Source organism: Elephas maximus, chromosome 15 (assembly GCF_024166365.1).
Source record: "Elephas maximus indicus isolate mEleMax1 chromosome 15, mEleMax1 primary haplotype, whole genome shotgun sequence".
NCBI classification, from domain to species: domain Eukaryota; kingdom Metazoa; phylum Chordata; class Mammalia; order Proboscidea; family Elephantidae; genus Elephas; species Elephas maximus.
In genome coordinates this window covers 15,334,939-15,362,628 of record NC_064833.1, presented here as the reverse complement: position 1 = coordinate 15,362,628, position 27,690 = coordinate 15,334,939, and the positions used below count along the sequence as shown (strand labels likewise).

Genomic DNA, 27,690 nt, shown 5'->3' with positions numbered 1-27,690 from the left:
AAACCGCTGAGTATTTAACCATTGTGCACCAGGTCTCCTTAAATAAAGAGCAGTCTCCCTGTTTTGGGCCCTTGTTCTACATCAGGCTGGATTCTCACTGCAAGACTTTGCAGGGAGGAATTGGTATCCTGATTTTAAAGACAAAGAAACTCAGCTCAGAGACTCCCAGTGACTTATCCAGGACACACCTCCAAGAAGGCTGCCGCAGGAGCTTTTATACTCAGGGCTCCTTGAGGGCAAAGGGCGGTCTCTTGAACCCTATCACCTCTGCAGCACCCTCAGCAGGTGGCCAGGCCAAACCCTCCATTATTTGTTTATCTATTTTTATTGCTGTAAAATATATATCACGCATTTGCCAATTCAACCTTTTTCACGTGAACAATTCAGTGACAACAGTTAGGTCCATCGTGTTGTGCAACCAGCTCCAGTGCCCGTTGCCAAACTCTCTGTCACCATAAACAGAAACCCAGTGCTCCCTAAATGAGGATTCCCCCACTCTCCCTCCCTCCGGCCCCTGGTAACCACTCATAAACTTGGATCTCTATACATTTGTCTATTCTAGATATTTCAAGAAAGCGGAATTGTGCCACAGCTGTCCTTCTGTAATTATTTCACTCAGCATAGCATTTTCAAAGTTCATCCATGTCATGGCATTTATCAGGACTTCATTTGTCTTTATGGCTGAGTAATAATTCATGGTATGTATGTACCACATTTTGTTTATTCATTCATCTGCTGATGGACGTTTAAGTTGTTTCTGCTTTTTGGCTATTGGGAGCAGTGATGCAGTGAACTTTGGTGTATGTACTTTCAAGTCTCTTGCTGTACCTAAGAGTGGAATTGCTGGGTCACTGGGTAGCTCTGGAGCCCTGGTGGTCCAGTGGTTAAGAGCTTGGCTGCTAACCAAAAGGTCAGCAGTTTGAATTCACCAGCTGTTCCTCGGAAACCTATGGGGCAGCTCTACCCTGTTGTATAGGGTCACTATGAGTCGGAATCAACTTGATGGCAATGGTTTCATGTTTTTTTTTTTTTTTTTATGGTAGCTCTATGCCAAACCCTTCATTTTATCCATGAGGACATTCCGCCAGAGAAGGGAAGCAGCTCCCCAAGGCTTCACAGCAGCCAGGACGACCATGTCACCTGTCACTCCTTCGCAGGTCCTTGGTGTGGACTGTGGAGATCTCATAGCCAGTAGGAACTGTAACCAAGGCCTTAGTTATGTCACCTGTGAAATGGGGCTATTGACAATGCTTCTCTCACAAGGTTTGGAGACTGAGTGAGCTCATGGCTAGGAAAGGACTTCATGTTTGCTAAAGCAGGGAGTAAGCGGAAAGTAGATAACACCTTGGTTACAGTTTCCCATGCAGGCGTTCATTAGTTTCCTGGTCTCCACCTGAGCTCCTGAATGTAAGCAATAGGACACCTGGGCCACGTGAGGGTTCTTGTACCCCCATATGGTACCCTCTTGTCACAGTTAGCATAATGAGGGGTCGTGGGGGTTAGAAGAATCCCTGGCACTGTCCGCCTGTGGGTGAGCAGCCTCTAGACATCCCCACTCAGGAGCTGAGGAGGGAGGACCCCGGCTCCCTGCTGCCCCAGCCCTGACCTGCCCCTCCCTGTGCCTGCCGTCTCCAAGAGTGAGCACCCAGGCTGTGCCAGGGAGGTTCCTGTGCCTCCCCGGGTCTGGCACTGGCTGGGCAGAAGGCAGGAGGGGGTAGCGGGCAGAAAGCCCTGCCTGGGCAGCAGCCCTGGGCACCTGCCACCCTCATGTGTTTGCTCAGCGGGTCGGGGCGAGGAAGCAGGATGCTTGCTGTTGGGCCCTGGGTGTTCCAGGCCTCGGGGGCCAGCTGTTGGGGCTGGCAGCTTCTCTGAGGAGCTGTCTCCTGGCCCTTTCTAAACCTCCCTCTCTCAGCCACCCCCTGGGAAGGTAAGGTATTAATGCCCTACCACCTAACTAGCCCAGGGGGAGGAGGCAGGAGGCCCAGCTAGCGTGTGTGGAACAAACACTGGCAGCAGGCCTGGCAACTCAGAGCAGGCACCCTGGTCCCCGAAGAAAGCCCCCCATACTTACACCCCAGGCGCCCTCCTCCAAATGCCTGCCTCTTCGCAGGCCCATTCCCAGCCCCTTTGCCACGTCAGAAAGAGTTTGCTGGAGTTCTGGCTAGATCCCCGTGCTGCTGGAGCCTCCGGGGACACCCTGCCTGTCTCTGATTAAGTGTTAGGAACAGTTTCAGTTCATCTAGAGTCAAAGAACAGCCACCTCCCTGTTAGAACCAGGCGAGAGACTGATTCTGAGGCCATTTCTTGCAGCAAGAGTGGTTCTGCCTTGAATCCTTTCTGGAATAAAAATGTTGCGGTGACCAGCCCATGGGGAGGTTTACGGTTAGCAGAGCGCTTCTGCGTGCATTAACTCACTTGTTGCCGCTGTTGTTAGTTGCCCTTGAGTCGCTCCGGCTCCCAGCGACCTTACGTATAACAGAATGAAACCTTGCCTGGTCCTGCGCCATCTTCACGGTCATTGGTATGTGTGAGTCCATTGTTGTGGCTTTTGTGTCAACCCATCTCATTGAGGATTTCCCTCCTTTTCCCTGACTCTCTACCAAACGCGAAGCCCTTTTCTAGCCATGAGCTCACTTAGAGTCTCCAAGATCCTGTGAGGGAAGCATTGTTGATAGCCCCACTTCACAGGAGAGATAACTGAGGCCAGGCGACCTTGAGCAACAATGCCCAGTGCCTTCAGGTAGAATAAACGCCAACCTTCTTTCTAACTCACCCTTTGGTTTGGTTTTTTTTTTTTTTTTTTTTTTGGTTTGGTAGCAGACATTAAAGAACCTGTGGCTTTTCCTTCTTGGGGGGCATGAGGTTAAATAGATCAGATAGGGAGAAAGGATTTAACCTTTCACGGAGCTGCTGTTTTCTGTGTAGATGCTACCTGGCGTAGTACCTCATTTAATCTCTCAAGCAACCTTTGAGGCAGGTGTTATTTGCACCTGAGGACACTTTGGCTCAGAGAGGTGAAATGCTTTTCCCCAAGTCCTGTGTGTCAAGAAGGGGGTGGAAGGTGGGCCCAGGTCTCTCATCCTCCAACTCCTTGGCTCATGCTCCCCACATGCCACAGTGTCTCCTGCCGAGAGCAGCTGGGCCTGGCATGCTGGAGCTGTGCAAAAGCGGCCGGATCTCCTGGGATGGCTGGTGCGGCACCCAGAGCTCCCAAAGCTTTGCTGGTCCTATTCAAGGTGCTGGAAATTGTCAGACATTAGCCTTCACCTTACAGCCTCCCACCTGCCCTCCAGTCTGGAATGGTGGAGGGACTGGGGTGCAGGAGACCCTGTAGGTAGGGACCCATCTACGGAAAATGGCACCTATGGCAATGAGTGTTAAATTGCTGAATGATCTCTCACAGCTGGCGAGGGAACCCCTGATGGCCAATAGAAACTTCTCATTGGTGCCCTGCCTAAAGCAGCCCCAAGGGCACTCAGCCTACCTGCTATACCTTAGTTCCGCCTCTGCCTGTAGATTCATGTGCTCCAGTGCCCTCCTTAACCAGTGAAAAGACACTTCATGGGCAATGTGACTGGCCACGTCCCACAGAAGAGCTGGCAGAGTTTGGAGGAGAACCCAAGACCCTGACTCTGAGGTCTGGCTGTTGTCCCTCAGCCTCCTGGTCCCTCCCAACCCTGCATTCTCTGGTCACCTCGGGCTCGCCTGTGGGTCACCTATTGTGACCCCTATCACTAGCTTCTGTTCGCGGTCCCCAGATTCCATTATGTGTGGCTCTCATTTCCAGGAAGAACACAAGGAGCTCAGAGTCAGAGGCTAGGTTGCAACTTTGTCTTTGGAGTTGGGGAAAGAGCTGGCTGTGAGTTGCCTGGATCTGGGATGAGATCCTGGCTGTGCACCAGAGGGCACGTTGCTTGTCATCTCTGAAATTAAATGACTTCCCTTCCCTGTTGTACTTTCCTGTAACGATCACACTGGCGCACCTTGTTTGAGTGCTTACAATGTGCCAGGCCCTGTGCCAAGTTCCTAAGTACTAAACATTCTATTCTCTGTAAAGTACAGGCCTCTCATTCCACATGGTGGTGATTCCCTTGGGAGCTGGCAAGATGCAGTTAAAAACACACTTCGCTGGGGACAGGTGTACTGAGTTGCGGGCTTAACCTTGCCTTCCAATAGTCTGGATGGATTTCGCTGCAGTGATACCAGCTGGCATTTGTCGAACACATACCTAAGGCCAGGGGCAGAGGCCGAGGAGGTTAAGTAACACGCCCAAGCCACATAGCCAGTGATAGAATCAGGGCAGGAGCTGGGTAGTCTGTGTGTAGGCCCTGCACCTAACTACTCTGCTGTGTGAGAGGACTCTGCCCTCCTCTCCATCCTGGAGGCCTCTTCCCTGCTGAGAGACCCTGGAATCCCACCCACCCAGGCCTGGCAGCAATGCCCTGGTGTCCTAGATCATGCCTCTGTCCTCAGTGCCCCCCGAGTGTCTGGCTCACGCTGAGAGCTCTGTCAGCATTGGATGAACGGAGAACCAAGTGAGTGGATTCTGTAAGACAAATAGACACTTAACTGAGGCATTTAGATTCCTAACAGGCACAAGGGGTTACTCCATGCTGGCCACCACCTGCCAAGGCATGGACAGTCTTCTGGGCTTCAGTTTCCCCATTGTACAGGGGTCATCCTGTGACCCCCTGCTGGTCTTCTGTCTCCCTCACGTGGGCCCAGGCTGCCCAGAGCTGACTGTACCTTGTATTTCTCCCCCGGCCCTCCCCCCACAGCCTCCCGCTTCTTGCCGCTGCGCCCGCCAGCCCAGCCCACACGGCCGTCTTTTGTTCTGCTGTCTCAGTTTCAGGCAGACCAGTCCAGCCTGGTCCCCTGGCTTGCTTTGCATGCCCCTTTGAAGCCTTGACGGGCAGCCAGCAGAACTGGCCCGAGCACTCGAGGCAGGGGTCTGGAGCCAGAGCCCTGGCAGAATGTCTGCTGGCGTGGGGACCTGGCTGCTCTGAGCCCATTCACGCGGGTACAGAAATGCCCGGATGTGCAGCTCGGCTGGCGTGGGCACCATCTGGGGCTGCTGGGTGGGTCCGTGCCCACCACCCAGAGTTTTTTCTCAGGCCTCCGCATAGGGAAGCCCTCTGGTTTCTTCGAGGCCATGTAGCCCAAGCCTCTGTTTGGAGCAGAGGACAACCGGCAGCAGGGGAAGGCCTGGCTGCACTCTGAGCTCTCCAAGGAGATGCAGTGCAGGGTAGTGGTCAGAGCGCTTAGGCCTTAGCTTCAGACATATATTGAGGTCCTCGCCCTGCCATTGCTAGCTGTGGGACTTACCTTCTTCATGCCTCAGGCCTCAGTTTTCTCTTCTGTAAATGGGGGACTAAAACGCCTAGTTCACGGAAGCCCAGTAAATGAAGCCGTGGTGGTTCAGTGGCAGAATTCTCGCCTTCCACACGGGAGACCTGGGTTCGATTCCCAGCCCATGCACCTCACCCACAGCCGCCGCCCGTCTGTCAGTGAAGGCTGCAGGTTGCTGTGATGCCGAACAGGCTTCAGCAGAGCTTCTAGACTAAGCTGGACTAGGAAGAAGGGCCTGGCCATCTACTTCTGAAAATCAGCCAGTGAAAGCACAGTGGATCACAACGTCCCGACCCACAGCCGACCATGGGGACCGTGCAGGGCCCAGCAGCGTTTTGTTACACTGGGCGTATATATACATATGTATATTCTTAGATATACATGGGTTTGAAGAAATAAAGAACGGGTGCATATGGTGTTTTATGGCTGCAAATCAAAAGGTCAGCAGTTCGAATCCACCAGCTGCCCCTTGGAAACCCTGTTGGGCAGTTCTGCTCTGTCGTATAGGGTCACTATGAGTCACAATCGACTCAGAAACAACGGGTTTGGGTTTCTGGTTATACACTGAGTGTAGTCCATGCTGCTTATCACAGGGTTAAAGTTTTACATTTTACCTCATACATAGCATATGTTTCTTACCTAAATTCCTGCTTACACACACACTCAGGCAAAGTTTCAGAGCTGTGTCCCCTGACTCCATTTTAGCCACTGCACTGCTCTGGAAACGGAGCAGTTCTAGTCTGTCCTGTAGGGCTGCTGTAAGGCCGAATCAACTTGACAGCAACAAGTTTTTTGTTTTTGTTTTTTTTTTGCTGTTTAGCATAAAGTGGACTTTTTTTTCCTGTTAAGGCATTGTTCTACAGGGTAATATTTAAAGGCCCTGTGGGATGTCGTAATATGGGTTTGCCATACGCATGTTACAGATGAGGATGTTGACCCACTGAGAGGCAATGTAAGTTCCCCAAGGTTACCCCGGCTGCTTAGGGCACAGCTGAGACCCCGAGACTTCCCTGTGAGGGTCTTTGTGGCTCCCCAAGGGAGATTTAACAAGACTCTAAGTTCCATGAGAGTTGGGACATCTTCCCAACATCTCCCACGTGGTGGTACTCTCCCAATAGTTATTGAATAAGTAAAGAAAATTAAGTCCTTTTCCTTTTTAAAATGTTTAATTACTACAAAAAAAATTTATTGTGGTAAAATATATAGAACAATAAGTTTGCCGTTGTAACCATGTTTTATGTGTACAATTCAGTGATATTAATCACCTTCATGGTATTGTACAGCCATCAGCACTATCCATTTCCACAAGATTTTCATCTCCCCAACAGAAAGTCAGCACGCCTTCAGCGGTAACTCCCACTGCCCGGCCCCCAGCCCTTGGTCACTGCTAATAAACTTGGTTCTCTGTGCATCTGCGTATTCTAGATATTCCATATATGTCAAGCCCACTTCACTTCTGATCCAATTTCATCTTGCTGAGCCCTCATTATGGCCTTCAGTGTGTCTTTCCCTGCAGGCCTATTTCTGGCCTGGGTGTCCCTCAAGGCCAGGACCATGTCAGATTATCTGAAGCCGGTGGCCCAAGTCCAAGGCCTGGCCTAGAGCAGATGCTTGGTCAATGAATATCGAATTGTGGAAGTAGAGGCTCTGCCTTCTGGATTCGAGTCATCACCCTCCTCACAAAGCTGCTCTCAACTCTCTTTCATCACACACAGGAGTTAGGTTTCCCAGACCCCATTGAGTTGCCAGCAATCCACCTGCCATCACTGGTCCAGGGGCACCGTGGACATCAGCCCCTGCCTGTCACACCTGAGGTTGGCACACCTGGGGTTGGCACACCTGGGCTGTTCTGGAACGGATCTTATGGCTGAGGGTTAAGCAACACCTGGAGCGGTTATGAGGCAGGGCACCTCCTTCTTATAAAGTTCCCGGGCTGCTTGGCGGGTGGCGGGTGGCTGGCAGTGGAGGGACCCTTGGCACTACTATGGCTTTGAATCTGCTGCCAGCGGGGCCTTTGATGCCCACAGGGGGTGCCCGCCCAGCCGAATTCACTGTAGAAGACAAAAGCTGCAGAAAGCAGCACAAATAAAATGAAAATGACCCAGCAACTGCCAGGGAGCTTGCCACCCTGTGTCCTGGTTGCAGGTACGGTGTGCAGGGGAGCATTTCTGGGCCTTGGGGTAGCCTGCACGTTGCAGGGGTGCCCTGGTGTAGTGGACAGCATCAGCTAGGCAAGCTGCCTCACCTTCGAACATCAGCTTTCTCATACACAAAATGGGTTTAATGAGACCAAACTTAGAGTTCTTGTGAGAATTAGAGGAATTGATACCTAAAGCACCTGCTCTGTGGATATTCAATAGTAACAGTAACTGTCATAACGACAATGGCAGCTAACGCTTAGCAGTGGTTAAGAACTCAGCTGCTAACCAAAAGGTCAGGAGTTCGGATCCACCAGCTGCTCCTTGGAAAACCTATGGGGCAGTTCTGCTTTGTCCTACAGGGTCACTATGAGTCAGAATCGCCTCGATGGCACACAGCAACAAGAATGTGCCAACACTGTTCTAATTGCTTTATATGTATCACTTATTTAATCCCCATTTAAAGATGACTCTGCAAGGTAGGTAACACTATTATCTCCATTTTATAGATGAGAAAACTGAAGCTCAGAGATGTTAAGTCATTTTTTGAAGGTTACACAGCTCCTAAGAAGCCAGTCCAGAAATTAAACCCGGCACTCAGGTTCTGGAGCACAAGTTCATAACCACCTTGCTACGCGTTTCTTCCCCCGTGCTCTTTTGAGTGTGTTATGTTTTCTTCTTCACGATGATGATGACAATGATGGTGGGGACGATGATGATGCAGTCCGCTCCTTGTTAGGATTTCAAACTCATTTTCATATTTGGTGCTCAGAGCAAGCTGGGAGGGGGAGTCATTTTCAGCTTATTTTTCCATCAGGGGAAACCTTAAGTGGTGGCCCAGACACCTGCAGCCATGCTGTCAGCCTGGAAGGCCTGAGGCTGGCAGAAGCAGATGTCCTGGCTCTGTGTCCTGCCCAGTGGGTGGGCATCAGGCTGCTGGCACCTCTGCTTCACCGTAGGGGCCTGCAGGGAGGGAGGTCTGGGGCTACAGCTGGGGTGGGGGCAGGTCGCCCCACTGCTGCCTTCCTGGCTGTCAGTGGACCGAGGCTGTTCCCTCCACCTCCCCAGACCATCCAGAGGCAACCTCAGCCCCTCTATTGAAGATGCGGGGGCCACGGCTCCTGCACACTGGGTGCCTGCCACACTCTCTGTCTCCTCTCATCTCCGCAGTGGCTTCCCAGGGCCACATTAGTATTACTGCCATTATATAGACTATATCAGTTCTTTATTGCCCCTTAGTGCTGAGTAGCAAACAACACAAAACCCCAGTGGCTTTCAAGAACAGCATGTATTGTTTGTGCATCCACGGCAGTTGACCGAGCGGCTCTGCAGATCTTGGATGGACTCCCTCCAGGTCTGGGGCTTGGCTGGCTGTCAGCTAATCTCATTTGGCTGGGGTGTCTGGGGTGTCGTCCATCCTCCCCTGGGACCAGCAGACTAGCTAGGGGGTGTCCCATGGAGAGAGCAGAGGGCAAGAGCCAGACCCTGCCTAATTGAGCTATGGGTTTCCCAGCTTCTGCTTGTCTTTCTTTTGCTAATATTCTGTTGGCCGAAGCAAATCACCCACCAAGCCCAGAGTCGGAGTGGGAGGGCCCTGCAAGTGTCTGTGGCAGAAGGCAAGGGCATAGGGAGGGGCGAAGGCTTGGGATACTTTTTGCAACCGATCACAGGTTTTGTCATCTCAGGTGTCCCTGAGACTTTTCTGAGGTTTGCTATGTTGTCCTTATTTAATGATAATTGCACCATTAGAAGGATCACAACATGGTATTGCCCGATATAGGAGCGGGCAACATTTTGTTCTGTTGTGCACGGGGTCGCCAGGGGCCAGAGCTGACTCGACAGCAGCTAACAGCAACAGGACGATTAGGAGGAGAAAGGAGACCAGCAGGCACCGAGCACCGACTGAACGCCAGGCTCTCCTCTTGAGGAGGGTGGCGCTATGGTTCTCCATGTCTCTGTGGGGCTGAGGGACTCTGCCAGGCTCTCCTCTTGAGGAGGGTGGCGCTATGGTTCTCCATGTCTCTGTGGGGCCGAGGGACTCTGCCAGGCTCTCCTCTTGAGGAGGGTGGTGCTATGGTTCTCCATGTCTCTGTGGGGCCGAGGGACTCTGCCAGGCTTGTCCAGCCAAGAAGGAGCTCAGACAGCTGTGTGTGTGTGCACATGTGTGTGCATGTGTGTCCAGACCTGTGCCCAGGTTAGATGCGTGGGAAACTCACAGCCAAGACTCACACACATTGTTCCCTGGGCCAGGAGGCTGGGAGGAAGTGACTCCAGGACAGAAAAAGCTGTGACCTCTTCTAACACAGGATGGTAGAGTCCTTGGTTTCCCATCAGCCTCCCTCCATGTACTCATCACAGAGGCTGGACAGTAGCCGAGAATTTTTCTTGAAATCCTGAGAGTCTCCAGCAATGTCAGTATCACAGAGAAATGAGACCCTTTAGCCATAAATTAGTGCTCAGGCTGGGGCTTCGCCAGTTAAGAGTAAATGTCCAACTCTGAGAATTGAAACTAAATCAGAGCTCTGATTTATAAAGTGGCCTCAAAGTCAGTAATTCCTCATTGCATGGGTTCAGACTGTGCTCCGCCTTTGCCTCCACCCGTGGCAGGTCCTCCCGGAATAAAAATGCCAGATGAAGTCTTTGACCTGTATCTTGGAGGCTGTTTCTGTAGCAAAACTGTCCTCCTCTGTCTTGCCGTGGGCCCCCTCCACCCTCGGCTTGCTTTCCCATGCCAAGGACACACGTCTGAGGGTGCTTCTGGGTGGCCAGATTCAGAAGGCTGGGCAGCCATCTGCTTAGCGGGCCACCTTCCCAAGCCTGCAGAGCTGTGAGCCTAAAGCTGGTGGCGTCTGCATCTCTTTTGGCCTCATCCTTTGGCCTGATAAAAGCAAGGTGCAGAGTTTTAAACAGGGGAGATAGAAACAAGAGATCCTCTTCTTTCTTCTCTTCCCTCTCCTATACTTACTCGGGACCAAACATCGGCCCAGGTATTTTTTTTTTCCCAGTGAACTAAAGGTCCTTTGGACCCCAAACCACCTTCTGTAAGTGGCTTTCTGATTTTATAAGAAGCAGTTCAGATGCCTACAGGAGGAATGGTAAAGTAAAATAGCCATTACCTATTTACACTAAGTAAATGAGAAAAAAAATGAACTATCCCACTCCATGGCCGTAATGAGGCTGGAGGGCAGAGGTGCGCCGACATGCTGCTCTCAGCCATCGTATGATGCCTTCAGATGGGTTTTGCTAGCATGGTATGCAAGGAACTCTGGTGGTACAACCGTTGAGTGCTCAGCTGTTAACCGAAAAGTTGGCAGTTCGAATCCTCCCAGTGGCTTCTCAGGAGAAAGACCTGGCAGTCTGCTCCCATAAAGATTCCAAAAAAAAAAAAAATGGCCAAGAAAACCCTATGGGACAGTTCTACTCTGTCACATGGGGTCACTATGAGTCAGAATCAAATTGACGACACCTAACAACAACAGCCCTGGTGGCGCAGTGATTAAGGTGATCAACTGCTGACCGAAAGGTTGTCGGTTTGAAACCACCAGTGTTCCGAGGGAGAAAGATGTGGCAGTCTGCTTCCATAGAGATTTACAGCCTTGGAATCCCTGTGGGGTAGCTGTGAGTCGGAATCGACTCCACGGCAGTGGGCTTGGTGTTTTTTTTTTATTTCTTAACAACAGTGTCAGCATGGTAAGCAAAAGGGCCTTAGTAATGGCTGCATATTTGGGCTTCGTGATCTCCTTTCTGGGTTTTATCCTCAGGGACTAATTCAAAGGAGAAAAATATTTTCGTGAAAATGTCTTTTGAGTTGTCCTTTTTTTTTTTTTAATCTTTGGATCAAGGAAAATGTCAAATCTGTAGGAAAGTAGAGCGAATACTATGATGAACACCCATATCCCCATTGCCTGGTTTAGACAATTATAAACGTTTGCTAATTTACTTCATCTTTTTTTTTCTAAAATGTTTTTAATTATAGACATCATGATATTTCACTTTCAAATGTTTCAGGGTAGCTTTATTTATGATAATAAAAAGTGAAACCCAACCCTAAATGGAGAATAGTTATGTAAACTGTGCTATATTCACCTGGTACAATATTGTGAAAGACTTGAAACTATCATTTTGAATGTCCTGTCACAAGCTGTGTGAGAATGCTGTACTTTTCCTTTGTACAACTTACCATTGGCAGGGTGGGGGGCGGGGGAAACAGTTGCCATTGAGCTAATTCCAACTCATGGGAACTCCATGTGTGTCAGAGTAGAACTGTGCTCTGTAAAGTTTTCAATAGCTGATTTTTTTTGAAGGATTACCAGACCTTTCTTCCAAGGCACCCCTGGTTAATTGAACCTTCAGCCTTTTGTTTATCAGCTGAGCATGTTAACCATTTGTACCTGCCAAAGACTCCCAATTTACCTTAGTTTCTAATAATTTAATTGCTTGATTATTTAATAAATGTCTGTTTTCCCTATTGACCTGATAGGACAGTGTCTGTTTTGTTCACCATTGTCTCTCTACTGCCCAGCATCGTGCCTGGCCTGTGCAGGTACACAAAAAAGTTTATTGAATGAATGCCGAGTGAGCATTTTTAAATCCTTGAAATAACATGTTGGGTGGCACAGCAAAGCTCATGACCTCACGTGAGTACGGTATGGAAATACCTGTGCATGTAGGGGACTTCTAGAAGGCAGCAGTGAGAATTTCAAGTTGTTGAGTTAGGGTGGTGGGCAATACAGGTGAGGTTTGTTTTCACACTTGATTTCTTCGACATTGTGGCTAGGCAATTGTAACAGTGAGCGAGTCTATCACTGCCATAGCCAGGCAGCTGCCACCAGGCTTCTTGCTGGTTTTATCCAGTTCAGTAGACAGGAGCACTGGACTTGGAGTGTGAAGACCTGATTTGGAAACTACCACCCCGTTTACTAGCCATGGGCGTTTTAGCTGTCACTGAATCCCTCCCCACTTAATTTCTTCAACTGCAGAATGTGACCTTGGCCTCTGCCCCTCCGAATTTCCATAATTAAATAAAATAATGAGCGAATTAATGGATGTGAAAGGACTTTGTAAAGTGTTTCAGAGCTAGCTGCTCCACTGCACTTCTCCACCATGATGCACCTAAACCCCCTTGTACCACAAGAACCACCCACGTTCTATGATTCCAGCTGGGCTGGAAACAGAACCAGTGATTCCGTGGAGGTGCACAGAGCAGCAAGATATTCTTAGATGGCCCATCAGAAAATCCCAGCTGATGATAAACCGAGGTGGTGATGGCTAATTAAATCTGAGTGCTTCTATTCTGCTCATTGGTCTTAATAATTGATTGATCAGTCATCCGATGGGCACTTACGGAGCACTCACCTCATTTGTTGTTGTCATTAGTTGCCTTGGGGTTGATTCCAACTCATGGCGACCCCATATGCAGGCTGTGTATTCATTAGCCCTTGGGGGCTGCCAACGCCACCCAGATCCTTTGGATTTTTAAGTGGCACCAGAGTCTGTGTTCATCTGACCAGTGGTCCTTAGGGTCCTGTGAAGGTCAAGGTGGTTTCGCCAGAGGATGAGGGGCAGCCTCATCCTTCTACAAGAAGAGGTTTTAGTAGAGGGATCCTGGCTGGCTCTTCCCCTCACCTTTATTCTAGAGAATCCTGTTTAAGGTGGTGGTGGTGGCGTTAGGTGCTGTCGAGTTGGTTCTGACTCAGTGATCCTGCGTACAACAAAACAGAACATTGCCTCGTTCTGAGCCATACTCACAATTGTTGCTATGTTTAAGCCCATTGTCGGAGCCACTGTATCAATCCATCTCCTTGAGGGTCTTCCTCTTTTTTCACTGACCCTCACTTTACCAAGCATGATGTCCTTCTCCAGAGATTTGTGCTTCCTAATAAATAACATATCCAAAGCACATGAGACAAAGTCTCGTCATCCTCGCTTCTAAGAGCATTCTGGCTGTACTTCTTACAAGTCAGATTTGTTCATTCTTCTGGCAGTCCATAGTATCTTCCATCTTTGCCAACATCATAATTCAAATGCATCAATTTTTCAGTCTTCCTTAGTCATTGTCCAGCTTTCACATGCATATGAAAATATGAAGTGATTGAAAATATCATGGTTTGGGTCAGGTACACCTCATTCCTCAAAGTGACATCTTTGCTTTTGAATACTTTAAAGAGGTCTTTTGCAGCAGATTTGCCCAACACAATATAGCCGTTTGATTTTTGACTGCTGCTTCCATGGGCATTGATTGCGGATCCAAGTAAAATGAAATCTCTGTTTCATTTTTAGTCTTTTCTCTGTTTATCATGATGTTGCTTATCGGTCCAGTTGTGAAGATTTTTGTTTTCTTTATGTTAAGTTGCAATCCATACTGAAGGCTATAGTCTTGGTCTTCATCAGTAAGTGCTTCAAGTCCTCTTCACTTTCAACAAGCAAGATTGTACCATCTGCATATCGCAGGTTGTTAATTGTGTAAGGGAATTTAAAAAATTGAGGTACCTGACAAAATTTGAAGTGGCTGGCTTGAGGTTCGGTATGATTCCTTTGTTGCTAGTTTCATTTTCACCCTAGCAACAGCCATCTTCTGTTTGGACTTAATCATGCAGGTTATTTCTAAGAGAGGAATGTCCAGTAATGATGACATAACTACACTGAACTCCCTAAGGGAGGACTGTCCTGTAATGATGACATAACTACCCTGAGACTACCCCCTCTCGTCAAATACCCTTATGATTACTACACTATAACCAATCTAAGGAAGACATGTATGTCCTTTTAAGCCAATTGCCTTATGAGTTCCTGTTACAGGAAGCCCTGCCTTACCAGTTCTCACCACAGGAAGTCCCGTCTTATGAAGATCTGCCACCAATCAAGTAATGTCTTTCAATGATGTAAGTTTGTAAATACTAATCAAGTACTTTAATTCATGTTCTTTGTCCCTCCCCCCCCCCTTATAAAATATCACTGCAGCAGTGCCATTTTGGATTACTGGATTTCACCACATGGAATTCAGTCTATCCCCAGCTTGAGCTGTTTCTATATTTTTAGTAAATCTCTCAACATTAATCAGAGTATGTGTGGTTACTCTTAGATGTTCCTTGGCATAGTTGGCAGGAGTCTGAAGCCATGCATTTATGGAGGGAAATTTAAAAGACCAGTGACTATTGTGGGAGTCATTTGATTTAAATAATTAAGCTTTCTAGGCAGTGAATTAGAGGTTAAGGGCTTATGAATAAAACTAAAGCAATGGGAGGCATCTTGATAATCAAAAGCAAGAAATACCTCAATTACATGTTGTTCAACTTGGAGATTATGTTTATTGGAAAAGACACCAAGGAAAAGATTCTTTAGAACCTCAACAGAAGGGACATTTTTTTGGTCCTTCTTACTAATCCTTGTTCTGCTAAATTACAGGGAATTAAGACTGGATTCATCTCTCCCAATTAAAGAAGGCCATGGCTGCCACCTGGATAGTCTATTCCACTGAGGGACTCAAACTAAAGTTCAGCCACCTGGGTAGTCAGAAGCAGATGACTACGACAAAGGAAGGCAGTTTTTCCCAAGTCCATCTAACAAAACATCATGAAAATCGAAATTGAGGACATTTTTGGACTTCGCTTCTTACTCTGGGGTATCTTCGTGGTAACTGCCTTACTACATAAAGTAGGTATTATCACATGGTAATGCAACTGTCGAGACAGTTGCTCTTTGCTTGATATTTGCAGCCCTTGAAGTAGGTTTAGTATACAAATTAAATTTTATTGACTGGTATGATGCTTATTATTGTCCAGTTTCTCACCTTTAATGTAAACATAGAAGGTTCTATATACATTTTGCCTTTGGTATTGTGACCATTTTTTCTGCTCTTCCTTCTGTCCACTGTTACATTGTCTTTTATGCCAATAACCAAAGGAAACCACTTCCTTATTCGTATTATTTGTATGCTTTTTTTGCCCGTATACACTATTTTTAGACAAGCTTCCCTCATTAGAAAACTTTCCTTAAAGATACTCCTTTTCATACTCGTAATCCCCATTAATGCTTGGTATGAAAATACATTTATTAGAGTAGCCCACTCAGTAGCTAGTGCAGGTGATATGACTAATTTCTAGATTTGTCATCAAATCCCCAAAGTTAGACATGACCATTCTGACCCACTGGCCTTGCCAGTCTTTAATTATAATTTTGTACCCAAAGCCACAGTGAATACTAGTGCTATTGGAAAAAGAGCCAATTGTGTTAAACTATATAGCATCCACCTGGTTCTCATACTCATGCTTTAGTACCTTGCTTTTATCTCATACTTGGACATGTCCTAAGATTACTTAAGCTGATGGATGCCCTATTTCTTTTGAGAAGAACAATCGAAATTATACAGTATTAGCAACCGTCTGCAGTGCAAATAAGGTAATTTTGTTTGATTTTGTTTCCATCTTCAGAGACAATCAGAATTAGGGAGATTATCTATTTACAATAATTTCCTTACTGAAAATTGGCTTGAGAAAGCAAATCAAACTATCCCTCTTCCTAATAATCAGACTGGATCAGAAATGCTTTGTGTACCACGTGGATATATATTTTTATGTAAAGGATCAGAATATTTAGGGGAAAACACCAGTAGTAAACTCTTTACTTAAGCTTTACCTTGTTTAGATGGGTGAAGCATAGATGGCCAATGTACATAGGTTATTTAGGAGTTCCCCTAAATATTCACTTTTATAATGAAAGCCTGTACTGGACTGATAATCTAAAGTTATTAGAAAAAAGGAGAACCAAATGATCTAGAGATGACCAAGGCCAACTAAGTGTAAACTCTGAAGGAAAACCCTGGCTTGGGTTACTCCTTCTTGAGAGTGTTTTTTCCTTGGTACGGAGTTGTTGACTTAGAACATGTGATCCAGAATTTATCTAACACTGTGGAACAAATAGCTGACAGTATTGCTAATGGAATGGCAGCCCAGCAGAAATCTTTGAACTCCTTTGCCAAAGTAGTACTAGATGATAAAACAGTTCTTGATTTCCTTCTAGCACAGCAAGGAGAAGTTTGTGCCGTTCTTGACACCTCCTGTAGCACATGACTGAACATCTCAGGAGAGATAGAACAAGATATTAAACTAATTCAACAGAAGGCTACTTGGCTTCATACACCTCTACCCTCAGACTTCCCTTTTCTAGATATATTCAGCTGGCTACCCTCAGTCGTTAGATCATGGATTAAGTCTGTATTGTTTACCAGGCTAATAATGCTCATTGCCATTGTAATAATTGTAGGATCTATTAAATGATGTATGAAATGTTTGACAAATGCCATTACCCAAAAGACCCATTTAATGTCTATGAGAAGAATAATGTACATTGGCAGTACTTATATTTCAGACAAACTTGAGTCCATTCCTTGAGTAAGCCATCAGATGTCATGTTTTTCTCTAACGTGCCCTGCCCTGCACTATTATTACTCAAGTAATAAAACCACAGAAGCAAGAGGCTAAAGCTATGGCATGGTGAAGACATCAAATAGCGCCCAGCTACGTTTTCACGATGTTCTTCATAGTTTGATTTCATTTTTCTTGAGTCCACAGTCAACACCCTAGAATCAGGAGTCAAGGACTCAAATGATGTATTGCATTGGGCAAATCTGCAAAAGACCTCTTTAAAATGTCAAAAAGCAAAGATGTCCCATTGAGGGCTAAGTTACGCTTGACCCAAGCCATGGTATTTTCAGTCATCTCATATGCATGCAAAAGTTGGACAATGAATAAGGAAGAATGAATAAGAATTGATGCCTTTGTATTGGGGTGTTGGTGAAGAATATTGAATACACCGTAGATTGCCAAAAGAACAAACAAATCTTTCTTAAAAGAAGAACAGCCAGAATGCTCCTTAGAAATGAGTGTGGTGTAGGACCGGGCAGGGTTTCATTCTGTTGTATATGGGGTAGCTATGAGTCAGAGCCAACTCAATGGCACCTAACAACAATAACAACCTTTTCACACACATGCCATCTGAGATCTTAAAGGCTTATTAAATAAGCAGCCATACAGAATAAACATATGTTCAAAGTCCATGCAGAAGAAAGTGTTCTTTTGGAATAGTGGTCAGTGAACTGATCAAAGTATTTTTCTCAAATTCCTTGATCAAAGGGAGGGAATGTGCCAGGGAATTTAAAAAATTGAGGTACCTGATAAAATCTGAAATGGCTGGCTTGAGGTTTGGGTATGATTCCTTTGTTGTTATTTCTGTTTTCACCCTAGCAACAGCCATCTTCCATGCAGCCCTAATCACGCAGGCTGTTTCTGTGAGAGGAATGTCTGGTAATAATGATGTAACTACACTGCAGAGCCCACCCGCCCTCCACCCCAGTCACATACCCTTATGATTACCACACTGTAGCCAATCTAAGAAAGGCACATATGTCCTTTTAAGCCAATCACCCACAAGCTCCCTTTACAGGAAGCCCTGCCTTCCAAGCTGCCACCACAGGGAGTTCCACCTTGTAGTGATCTGCTACCAATTGAGTAATATCTTTCAATGATCTAAGTTTTTAAATACCAGTCAAGCCCTGTACTTTCATGTTCTTTGTTCCCCCTTTATAAAATGTCACTGCAGCATTGCCATTTGGATTGCTGGATTTCACGGCATGGAATTCAGTATATCCCCAGCTCAAGCTGTATATTTTCAATAAATCTCTCAATTTTACTTTAATCAGAGTACAGGTGGTTATTGGACATAATGAGTCTTCCTCCAATTCTGATGCCGTGTTCTTCTTCATCTAGTCCAGCTTCTCGGATTAGTTGATCAGCATACAGATTGAATAAATATGGTGAAAAGATAATCTAAAGTTATTAGAAAAAAGGAGAACCAAATGATCTAGAGATGACCAAGGCCAACTAAGTGTAAACTCTGAAGGAAAACCCTGACACACACATGATTTTAAATCGTGCAGTGTCTCTTTGTTCTGTTCTAATGACTACCTCTTGGTCTATGTACAGGTTCCACATAAGCACAATAAAGTGTTCTGAAATTCCCATTCTTCCCAATGTTATCGATAATTCGTTTTGATCCACACGGTCAGATGCCTTTGATTGTCAAAGCGTGTTAGAGCCTGTATTAGTTTCCTGTGACTGCTGTTAAGAAATTACTACAAATGAGGTGGTTTAAAACAACAGAAATTTATTCTCTCACAGTTCTGCAGGTCAGACATCTGAAATCAAGGTGTCAGCAGGGTCACACTCCCTCTGAAGCCTCTGGGGAAGTATCTTTCCTTGCCTCTTCCCAGCTTCTGGTGGCTGCTGAAAATCCTTAACATTCCTTGGCTTGTGGCTGTGTCACTCCAATCTGTGTTCCCATCATCACATGGAATTCTCTGTGTGTCTCCCTCTCTTTATAAAGATATCAGTCCTTGGATTAGGGTCCATCTTAACTCATGTGACCTCATCTTAACTTGATTACATCTGCAAAGACCCTATTTCCAAATAAGGTCACATTCATAGGTACCGGCAGTTAGAACTTCAACATATCTTTTGAGGGGGCGCAGCTCAACCCACAGAGCCCAGGGCAAAATAATTCCTTCCCCTCAGCAGGATTTACTCGGGGCCGCTACTTGGCATGTGCTGATAGAAGGATCATTTTTCACCTGGGACCTGGACCAGGGCCCTTCTCATCCATTGTTCCTTTAGATTCCACAGCGGTAGATTCTACAGCAGCCCTGTTGCGCTGCTCACCCATTCATGCATTCAAAAGATACTCACTGGGTACCTACTCTGAGCCCAGGCCTGTGCCCCACTCTGGAACACAGTGGTGTAAAGGGCCAGCATCACCCTTGCCTTGAGGGAGCTTGCAGTCTGGTGTGTGGAGCGGGGGCGGGCTGGGGGTGAGGGCAGACACAAGGAATAAACAGTTCAAATAATTACAACTTCTGATAAGGAACCAATCAGGCTGCCGGGGAAGAGGACACTAGGCTCATCTTTTCTCTGAGAGATGTCTGTTTCCCAGAACCTCCAGAACAGGAAGGAGCCAGCCGTCTGAGGAAGGATGCACAGGTCCCCCAGGGAGCAGGGTAGTGTTTCAGGGGCCTTGCGGAGGGAAGGAGCTTAGCACTGTGAGAGCAAGGAACGAGGGCCAGGGCAGTTGGAAGGCAGGGAGAAAAGGGGACAGGGTCAGAGGAAGGCAGGGCCAGTTCAGGAGAAGGAGTTCCCGTTTTATGGTAGTGCACTGGTAGGTATTCATGTGAGACATTAAAGCTAAATCCAGAATTGAGGCTTCTTCCTTGAATTGTTTTAGAGTCCAGAGTTTCACAGCATTGTGCCTATTGGCTGGATAACCCTGTGGTAGGGGCTGTCCTATGCTTAGCATCCATGGCCTCTTCCCTTCAGACGCCATTAGCACCCCTTCCCAGTTATGACAATCAAAAATTCCACCAGACATGGCCCAATGTCCCCTACAAGGCAGGGGAGACCAAAATTGCCCTGAATTGATGACCCACTAGTTTAAACTAGAGGTTCGCAATATTTGCAACACCAGAAACTGAATTTTGTTGGTTCTCTCTACTCTTTCCCAGGAGTAAGTTTTTCAAACAAACAAACTTCATTTGCTGAGTATTTATTTCCTTATCTAAAAATGCATCCATCTGCCAGTTAGGGTTTCTGATCTGTGTTACTCAACTGATCAGATTCTGGCCAGCAGCAAAAACGCTTGCTGGCATTTGTGGCCTTTTTGAAAAGAAATGTGCCATTCATGATAGACTTTTGGACCAATTAAAAAAAGAGCCTGAAGACTCCCACTTCGGAGTCCTGAGACCCAGGTTGGGGGCACTGGCATTATCATCCATTTTATTGTTTGAAATCAAGGATTTGGATTAAGTGTGCATTCAAGGGCCCTCTGTGGCTCCAGATTTCTCCTGGATCTTCCGTCTCCTCTCCTGTCCATTCGGCCACGAGTAACGGTATTTACTCAAGGTGTATTTATTTATTCAGCACTTGCTGTGTGCCTAGCACTTCCCTGGGTGTGAGGACACTGAGGTGGACAGCAGATGTGGTCACTCCTCTAACAGGGCCTGCAGTCCAGGGAGGGGCTCAGATGACAACAGGAGGCACAGAAATAAATAATCTAATTTCTGGAGGTGCTCAGTGCTGAGAGGGAGGTGCAGCCTGTTAATGGGCTCCAGGGGGGTGGTCTCTGGAGCGACAGGGCCCTCTAAGTAATCAGGTCACCCTTTCTCTGGCCCTGACCTCCTGGCCATCTCTCGATCGGCCCCCATTGGGGTCATTCACAGTATTCATTGGCAGGGCTCAGCTTCCGTTAGTGGTATACATGGCTAACGTGCTGGTTGCTAACCAAAAGGTAAGAGGTTTGGGTCCACCCAGAGGGTCCTTGAAAGAAAGCCCTAGTAATCTACCTCTGAAACACTGGCCATTGAAAATCCTGTGGAGCACAGTTCTACTCTGAAACACATGGGGTCACCATGAGTCAGAGTCGACTTGATGGCAACTGTTTTGGTCCCTGGTGGCATAAATGGTTTGTACTCGACTAGTACTATTGAAAGGTTGTTAGTTCTATTCACCCAGTGGCACTATGGAAGAAAGGCCTGGTGACCTACTTCTGTAAGATTACAGTCATTGAAAAGCCCGTGGAATGCAGTTCTACTCTGACGCACTTGGGGCCACCATGAATCGGAATTGACTGGACGGCAACCAGTTTTTGGTTTGCAGGGATAAAATCTTTTCTTGCTTGGAAAAACATCCTTCGTGGCAGGCTGTGTCCCTTTGAAAAGCTTAAAAAAAAAAAAAGTCATCAAGTTGCTCTGACTCCTGGCAACCCTGTGTGTGTCAGGTAGAACTGTGTGTGCTCCATAGGATTTTCAAGGCTGAGTTTTCGGAAGTAGATTGCCAAGCCTGTCTTCTGAGATGCTTCTGGGTGAACGTGAACCTCCAACCTTTCGGTTAGCAGCTGAGCATATTGACTGTATGCCCCACCCAGGGATGCCCTGAAAAGCTAAATGAGGGGCGTTTCTGAGAAGTGTGTGAGGCTTCACCCAATCCCCAGTGGGAAGAGCCACCCTAAGTAGAAGGTAAGCTGCTAGCTCAAGTAGAAGGAGGCCTGGTGAGGATCTTGACCACAGGAGCTGGGCCAGGCGACAGAGGGCCCCTGTGAGGGCTGGGCAGATCTTCGGCAGGAGACTTGCTGGTCTGTAGTAAGGATCAGGGGCAGGTCCCCTCTCTCCCCTCTGATGTCTTCTGCCAAATCCTCAGAGCGGAGAAAGGACCTCCTAGCTGTTGTGCCTTTTTGAGCTCAGGCCCTGTCCGAGGGAGGGGAAGGGGGACAGGCAGGTGGGACGGGGAGAGAGCAGCCCCCTTGCCAGGCTGCTTGGCTCAGTGCCATTTCCCCTCCTCACTCGCTAGCCGCTGGGAATTCTTTCTTCCCTCTGGCCACAATCAAATGCCACTTCTCCTTTCTGCCTTTGTTCCTGGCGATTCCTCTGGTCACTGGTGTGTGAAACTGAGCTGCTTAGCAGTATGTTCATCCAGGCGGCTGTGCACCTGCACAGGTGCAGGCCTGGCCTCCTGCACACTTCCCCCTCTTGGCCTGCCTTCCCTGCCTGGCCAGCCACCTCATCCTTCCGCTTTGTACACAGAATCCCGAGAACGATCCATCCCAGCTGCCTTAGAGAATTCACTCCATTGCCTGGTTCTCCTTTCTTCCTCTCCCCCATTTAAACACTTTAGTCCATTCTCTCAAGCGTCCTCCTTTTAAAGCCCAGTGGTCTTTACTTTGGCTATAAGGCCCTGTGGTGGCTGGGCTTCAGGAAATGCTTCTTCTGGGCCCTGAGAGATGAGCAGTGGCCCTGGGGGAGAGGTGCTGTAGACACAAAGGGCAGCAAAGACCAGGTGTGAGATGACGGCAGGGCCATAGGGAGGGCTTGGGCTTTGACTCTGCTGAGATGGGGCCAATGGAGGCTTTTAAACAGATCTGGCTTGCTTTGTAACCAGATCATTCTGGCTGCTGTGTTGAAAATAGACTGAAAGTGACAACAGTGGAAGCAGATAGACCAAGTAGGCCACCGCAATAATCCAGGGGAGAAATGACAGTGGCCTGGCCCACTGGTGGCAGAGGGGATTGTTAGAAGTGGTCAAACTCTGAATGTATCTCGAAGGCAGGATTTGCGGGTGGACGGGATATAAGGTGTCAGAAAAAGGCTCATCCCAAGGTTTTGATCTTGAACAAGTTGAGAAAGAAGTTTCCATTTATTGCTGTGGAGGAATCAGCGAGAGGAGTGGGTATGCTCATTGTTGTTGTTTGTGTTGCGGGTGGGGGTGGTCAGGCTGGAATGGTTGGGTTTGAGATGTTTGTCAGTCATCCATGTGAAGATGTTGAGGAAGTAGCTGGCATATGAGTTGGAAGTAAAGGGATGGGATACATATTTGGGAGCCATGTTATTCAAGCCTTGAGATTGGGTGTGATCCTGAAAAAAGCGAGTGTGGAAAGAAAGGAGAAGAGATCCACCGGGGCGTCCACCATTGGTTGGGAGTCCCGAAAGCCTTCTGTGTGTGTGTGTTTGTGTTCTCTGTGGTATGTGTGTGATGTAGTGTGTGTATGGTGTGTGGTGTGTGTGATGTGTGGATGGTACGTGTGTGGTATGGTATGTAGCGTGTGTGTGTGTGTGTGCATACACGTGTGTATACACACCCGTGTATACATGACCCCCATGACTGGACGCAGCCTGTTCTCAACAGCACGACCATCTGTCTCCATTTTTTTTCTGGACGTTTGGGAAAAGTGATCCTGGATGCCTTGCAGTTCTCGTGTCTCAGCCCCTTCAGCGTTCTGGGCAGCAGCATGGTACCCAGCCGTTCCTTCTCCTATGTTAGAAATTGATTGTTCTGGCATCCTCCTTCCAGGCCATTTTCAGTTCCCCTAACCTCCAGCCTCTTGAAGCCACTTACTGTCTCTTGATACTGAGTAAGCCCATTTATTGAAACATGTGGGGCCTCCTTACTGGCCAGCATTGCTGAAAAGAGCTGTGTAGCTCCAAGGGACAGGGTCGCTTGAACTTAGTGACTTAGAAAGCCCTCGGTGTGAATGATGAGAGGTGCAGGGGCATGGTGATGCGTGTTCCTCACCCTCTTCCTTCCTTGTTGTCTTTGTGAGGCAGAATGTTTACCCCATATTTTCCAAGAACTGTGTAGGTGGGTTACTGGGAACAATTGGTTTTTAGGGAAGTATCACAAATTTTTTTTTTTTTTTTATCATTGACACAGTGGCTATAATAATGGGCTTAAGCATAGCAATGATTGTGAGGATGGCCCAGGACCAGGCAGTGTTTTGTTCTGTTGCACATAGGGTCACTATGAGTTGGAACAGACTTGATGGCACCTAACAACAACAATTATTCTTCTAGGAATCCTGGTGGTTCAGTGGTTAAGTGCACAACTTCTAACCAAGAGGAGGCAGTTCGAACCCACCAGCTGCTCCTTGGGAGGAAGATGTGGCAGTGTGCTTCCATAAAGATTACAGCCTTGGGAATTCTATTGGGGGCAGTTCTACTCTCATCCATGGGTCACTATGAGTTGGAATCGACTTGACGGCAACGGGCTTGGTTTTTGGATTATTCCTTGAAGGAGCCATGATGGCACAGTTGTTTAGCACTTGGCTACTAACTGAAAGGTAGACGGTTCGAATCTGCCAGCTGCCCTGCTGGGAGAAAGATGTGGTAGTCTGCTTCCAAAAAGATTTACAGCCTTGGAAACCCTATAAGGCTGCTCTGCTCTGTCCTGTGGGTTGATATGAGTCAGAATTCGACTTGATGGCAGTGGGATTTTTGGTATTATTCCTCTGGATGTTGAAACTATGAAATCAAGAAAAATATTGAGTAAGAGTTGTCCTGATGACCAGGCCTGGATAATTATAGTGACTGTTTTGCAATGTACTTTGGCCATTATATAGTAAGGCACACTGAAATCAGTATAAGTGTTTTCAAGAAATTGAGGAGCAAAGCCAGACTGGAAGCTGGGTCACAAGATTGCTGTTGCTCAGAGGCCCAAAGGGAGGGCCCGGCCCACCTTTCATCACACGTGGAAGTGTTCACCTGAGACAGCGGACCAGTCAGCCAGTCACCTCAACATTGATCCCCAGGTCCAGCCACCTGCCATGTCTCTAGCTCTGTGGACTGCATTGGATTCAGAGATGGAGGGGTCCAGTTTTTCAAAATCTGTGCTTTTTTCACTCAATAATATATCTTTTTAGATATATTATTGGAGGGATCATTCCCTGGAGAAGGACGTAATGCTTGGTAAAGTAGAAGGTCTGCGAAAAAGAGGAAGACCCTCAATGAGATGGATTGACGCGGTGGCTGCAACAATAAGCTCAAATATAGCAACAATTGTGAGGGTAGTATAGGACTGGGCAGCGTTTCATTCTGTTGTACATAGCCTTGCTATGAGTCAAAACCAACTCCACGGCACCTAACAATAACAACAATGTATCTTGGAAATGTTTTTTCTCTCTTTCTCTGTGAGAAGACACACCTCATTCTCTTTAACTGCTGTGTAGTATTCTGTAGCTCCCCTTCCCCAACTATTCCCTATCAAGGAACGTTTTGCTTTTATCCATTTTTTGCTTTTAATTCCCTTCTTCCTCTAATGTTATGTCATAAGGCATAGAATATTTTTTTACTCCCTTTATCTTCTCTCCCTTCATCCTTTCCTATGTCTCTTCCACCCACCCATCCAGCCATCCATCAGCCTATCCATCCACTCATTCACCAAATACACCATGTCTTCAGACACCGGGTACATGTGGCCCAACACAGAGACCCTGCCTCAGGAGCTCCGGTCCAATGGGGAGCCAGAGAGGAAGCAGATGATGGTAATTCTTGGAAGCAGGTTTTTTGTTAGTTTTTGTGGAGCTCTTTCTGGCCTTTCAGAGCATGTGGGAATATCTGAGGCATATTTCAAAGGAGGAGCCAGCCTTTGGGCCAGCATTACCACATCTGCCTTCCTGGGACCTTCTAGGGCCTTCATTGGCCGTCACCCCTGCCCCTCTCTTTCTCCCATGGCCAGAAGCTCTAGCTTGAGCAGGACGACATCTGGATGGGCTCCAGCATGATGACCATAGGAAGGACCAGGTACCGTCATGGGTCTGGATGGGGTGGCTTTTCTCTTGGGGGCTAGGGGAGAGCAGAGCCTCAACAAATGAGCAAATCGGAAGCCAGCTTTAAAATAGATACAGAGCCTCAGGCCTTTTCCCTTTGAGGAAATTAAAGAATAAAAGGGAGTGAAGATGGTGTCTGTATCAGAGATGGATAGAGAGAGAGGGAGAAGCGCCTCCAGTAGACAGGCCTTTTTTCTCCAGATTGACTTAAGCCATGACTTTGATGCCTGGAGCCAGGGCTGTGCTTCCATCTCTTTTCATCCTCTGCACTTTTTGCTTCTTTTCTTGTAGGAATTTCCTTTTTATTCATTCATTTTTTTTTTTAAACATATTGTCCATTGCGCGTGTATGTGTGTTTTAAGAATACATTTATATAATAAAACGTTTGCCATTCCAACATTTTTCTTGCATGTACAATTCTGTGACATTAATTACATTCACTGTGTTATGCAACCATGACCACTATCCAGTTTCCAAATTTTTCCATCATCATTCACAGAAACAGTTGTAGGTGTTTGTTTTTTTTTTTTAAATTGTGCTTTAAGTGAAAGTTTACAGAGCAAATTAGTTTCTCATTCGATAGTTTGTACATAAAGTGTTCCACAACATTGTTTATATTCCCCACAATGTGTCAGCACTCTCCCCATTTCCGCCCTGGGTTCCCCATTTCTTTTCGTCTGAATATTCTACCCCTTCCTGCCTTCTCATCTTTGCTTTTGGGCAAATGTTTCCTTTTGAACTCATCTAATTGATTTTTCTAAGGAATACATTCATCTCGGGTGTTACTGTTTATTTTATGGGTCTGTGTATTGTTTGGCTGAGAGGTGGTCTCCGGTAATGACTTCAGTTCCAGGTCAGAAGGGTTGTTCCATGGTCTCAGGGGTTCTACCAGTCTATGTCAGACCAGTAAATCTGGTCTTTTTTGTGCATTTTGTTTTTTTGTTCTACCTTTTTCTTCCACTCTGTCCAGGATCCTCTGTTGTGATCCCAGTCTGAGCAGTAGGTAGCGGTAGCCAGGCTCCATCTAGTTCTTCTGGTCTCAGGGTCATGCAGGGTGTGGTTCATGCAGTCCATTAGTCCTTTGGACTAATTGCTCCCTTGAGTCTTTGGGTTTCTTCACTCTCTTCTCCTCTGGACTGGAAGAGACTAACAGTTGTATCTCAGAGGGCAGCTTGCAAACTTTTAAGACCCCAGATGCTACTGACCAAAGTAGGAAGCAGAAGTTTTCCTTATGAACTATGTTGTGCCCATTGATGTAGATGTCCCCCGAGTCTATGGTCCTTCACCTTTGAGCCTAGGAACTTTGTCCTGTGAGGTGTTTGGTCATGTCTAAGAAGTTTCCATGACTGGGCCCCTTGTGTGCTCTATTCTCTCTATTAATATACATTCCCCCAAATCAAAAATCAAACCCATTGCCATCCAGTCAATTCCGACTCATAGCAACCATAAAGGACAGAGTAGCACCGACCCATAGGGTTTCCAAGGAGTGGCTGGTGGAATCGAACTGCCAACCTTTTGGTTAGTAGCCAGGCTCTTAACTACTCCACCACCAGGGCTCCAATATACATACCAAACCAAGATCAAACCCATTGCAGTCGAGTCGATTCCGACTCATAGCGACCCTATAGGGCAGAGTAGAACTGCCCCATAGGGTTTCAGAGGAACAGCTGGTGGATTCAAACTGCCGACCTTTTGGTTAGCAGCCGTAGCATTTAACCACTATGCCACCAGCGTTTCCTAATATATACATACAGCACCTACAATTATGAATATAGAAATATCCATAACCAAACCTATATCTGTAGGTGAGTGCGCTCCCTTATACCCTCCCACACCTCTTTCTCATACCTATCTACCTCTGTATCCATTCATAAATTTTTGTTTGTTAATAACATTGTTGCAGGATTGTCTCTTGTTGTTAGATGCCGTCAAGTCAGTTCCAACTCACAGCAATCCTATGCACAACAGAATGAAACACTGCCTGATCCTGTGCCATTCTCACAATTGTTGCTATGCTTGACCCCATTGTTGCAGCCACTGTGTTAATGCATCTCATTGAGGCCTTTCC

At 46.9% G+C, this 27,690-nt stretch overlaps 1 long non-coding RNA gene across 19 annotated transcripts in view; it reads left to right on the top strand.

Moving 5' to 3' along the window:
* Nucleotides 1-25,962, top strand: part of LOC126058859 (uncharacterized) — a 231,464-nt gene extending 205,502 nt beyond the window's left edge. For 13 of the 19 annotated variants that reach the window (XR_007513302.1, XR_007513300.1, XR_007513316.1 and 10 more), the window contains one exon: nt 14,286-23,861. This is a non-coding gene — a long non-coding RNA (uncharacterized LOC126058859). The other 6 variants (XR_007513305.1, XR_007513301.1, XR_007513318.1 and 3 more) reach the window with 6 other exon arrangements.
* The last annotated feature ends 1,728 nt before the right edge of the window (nt 25,963-27,690 follow it).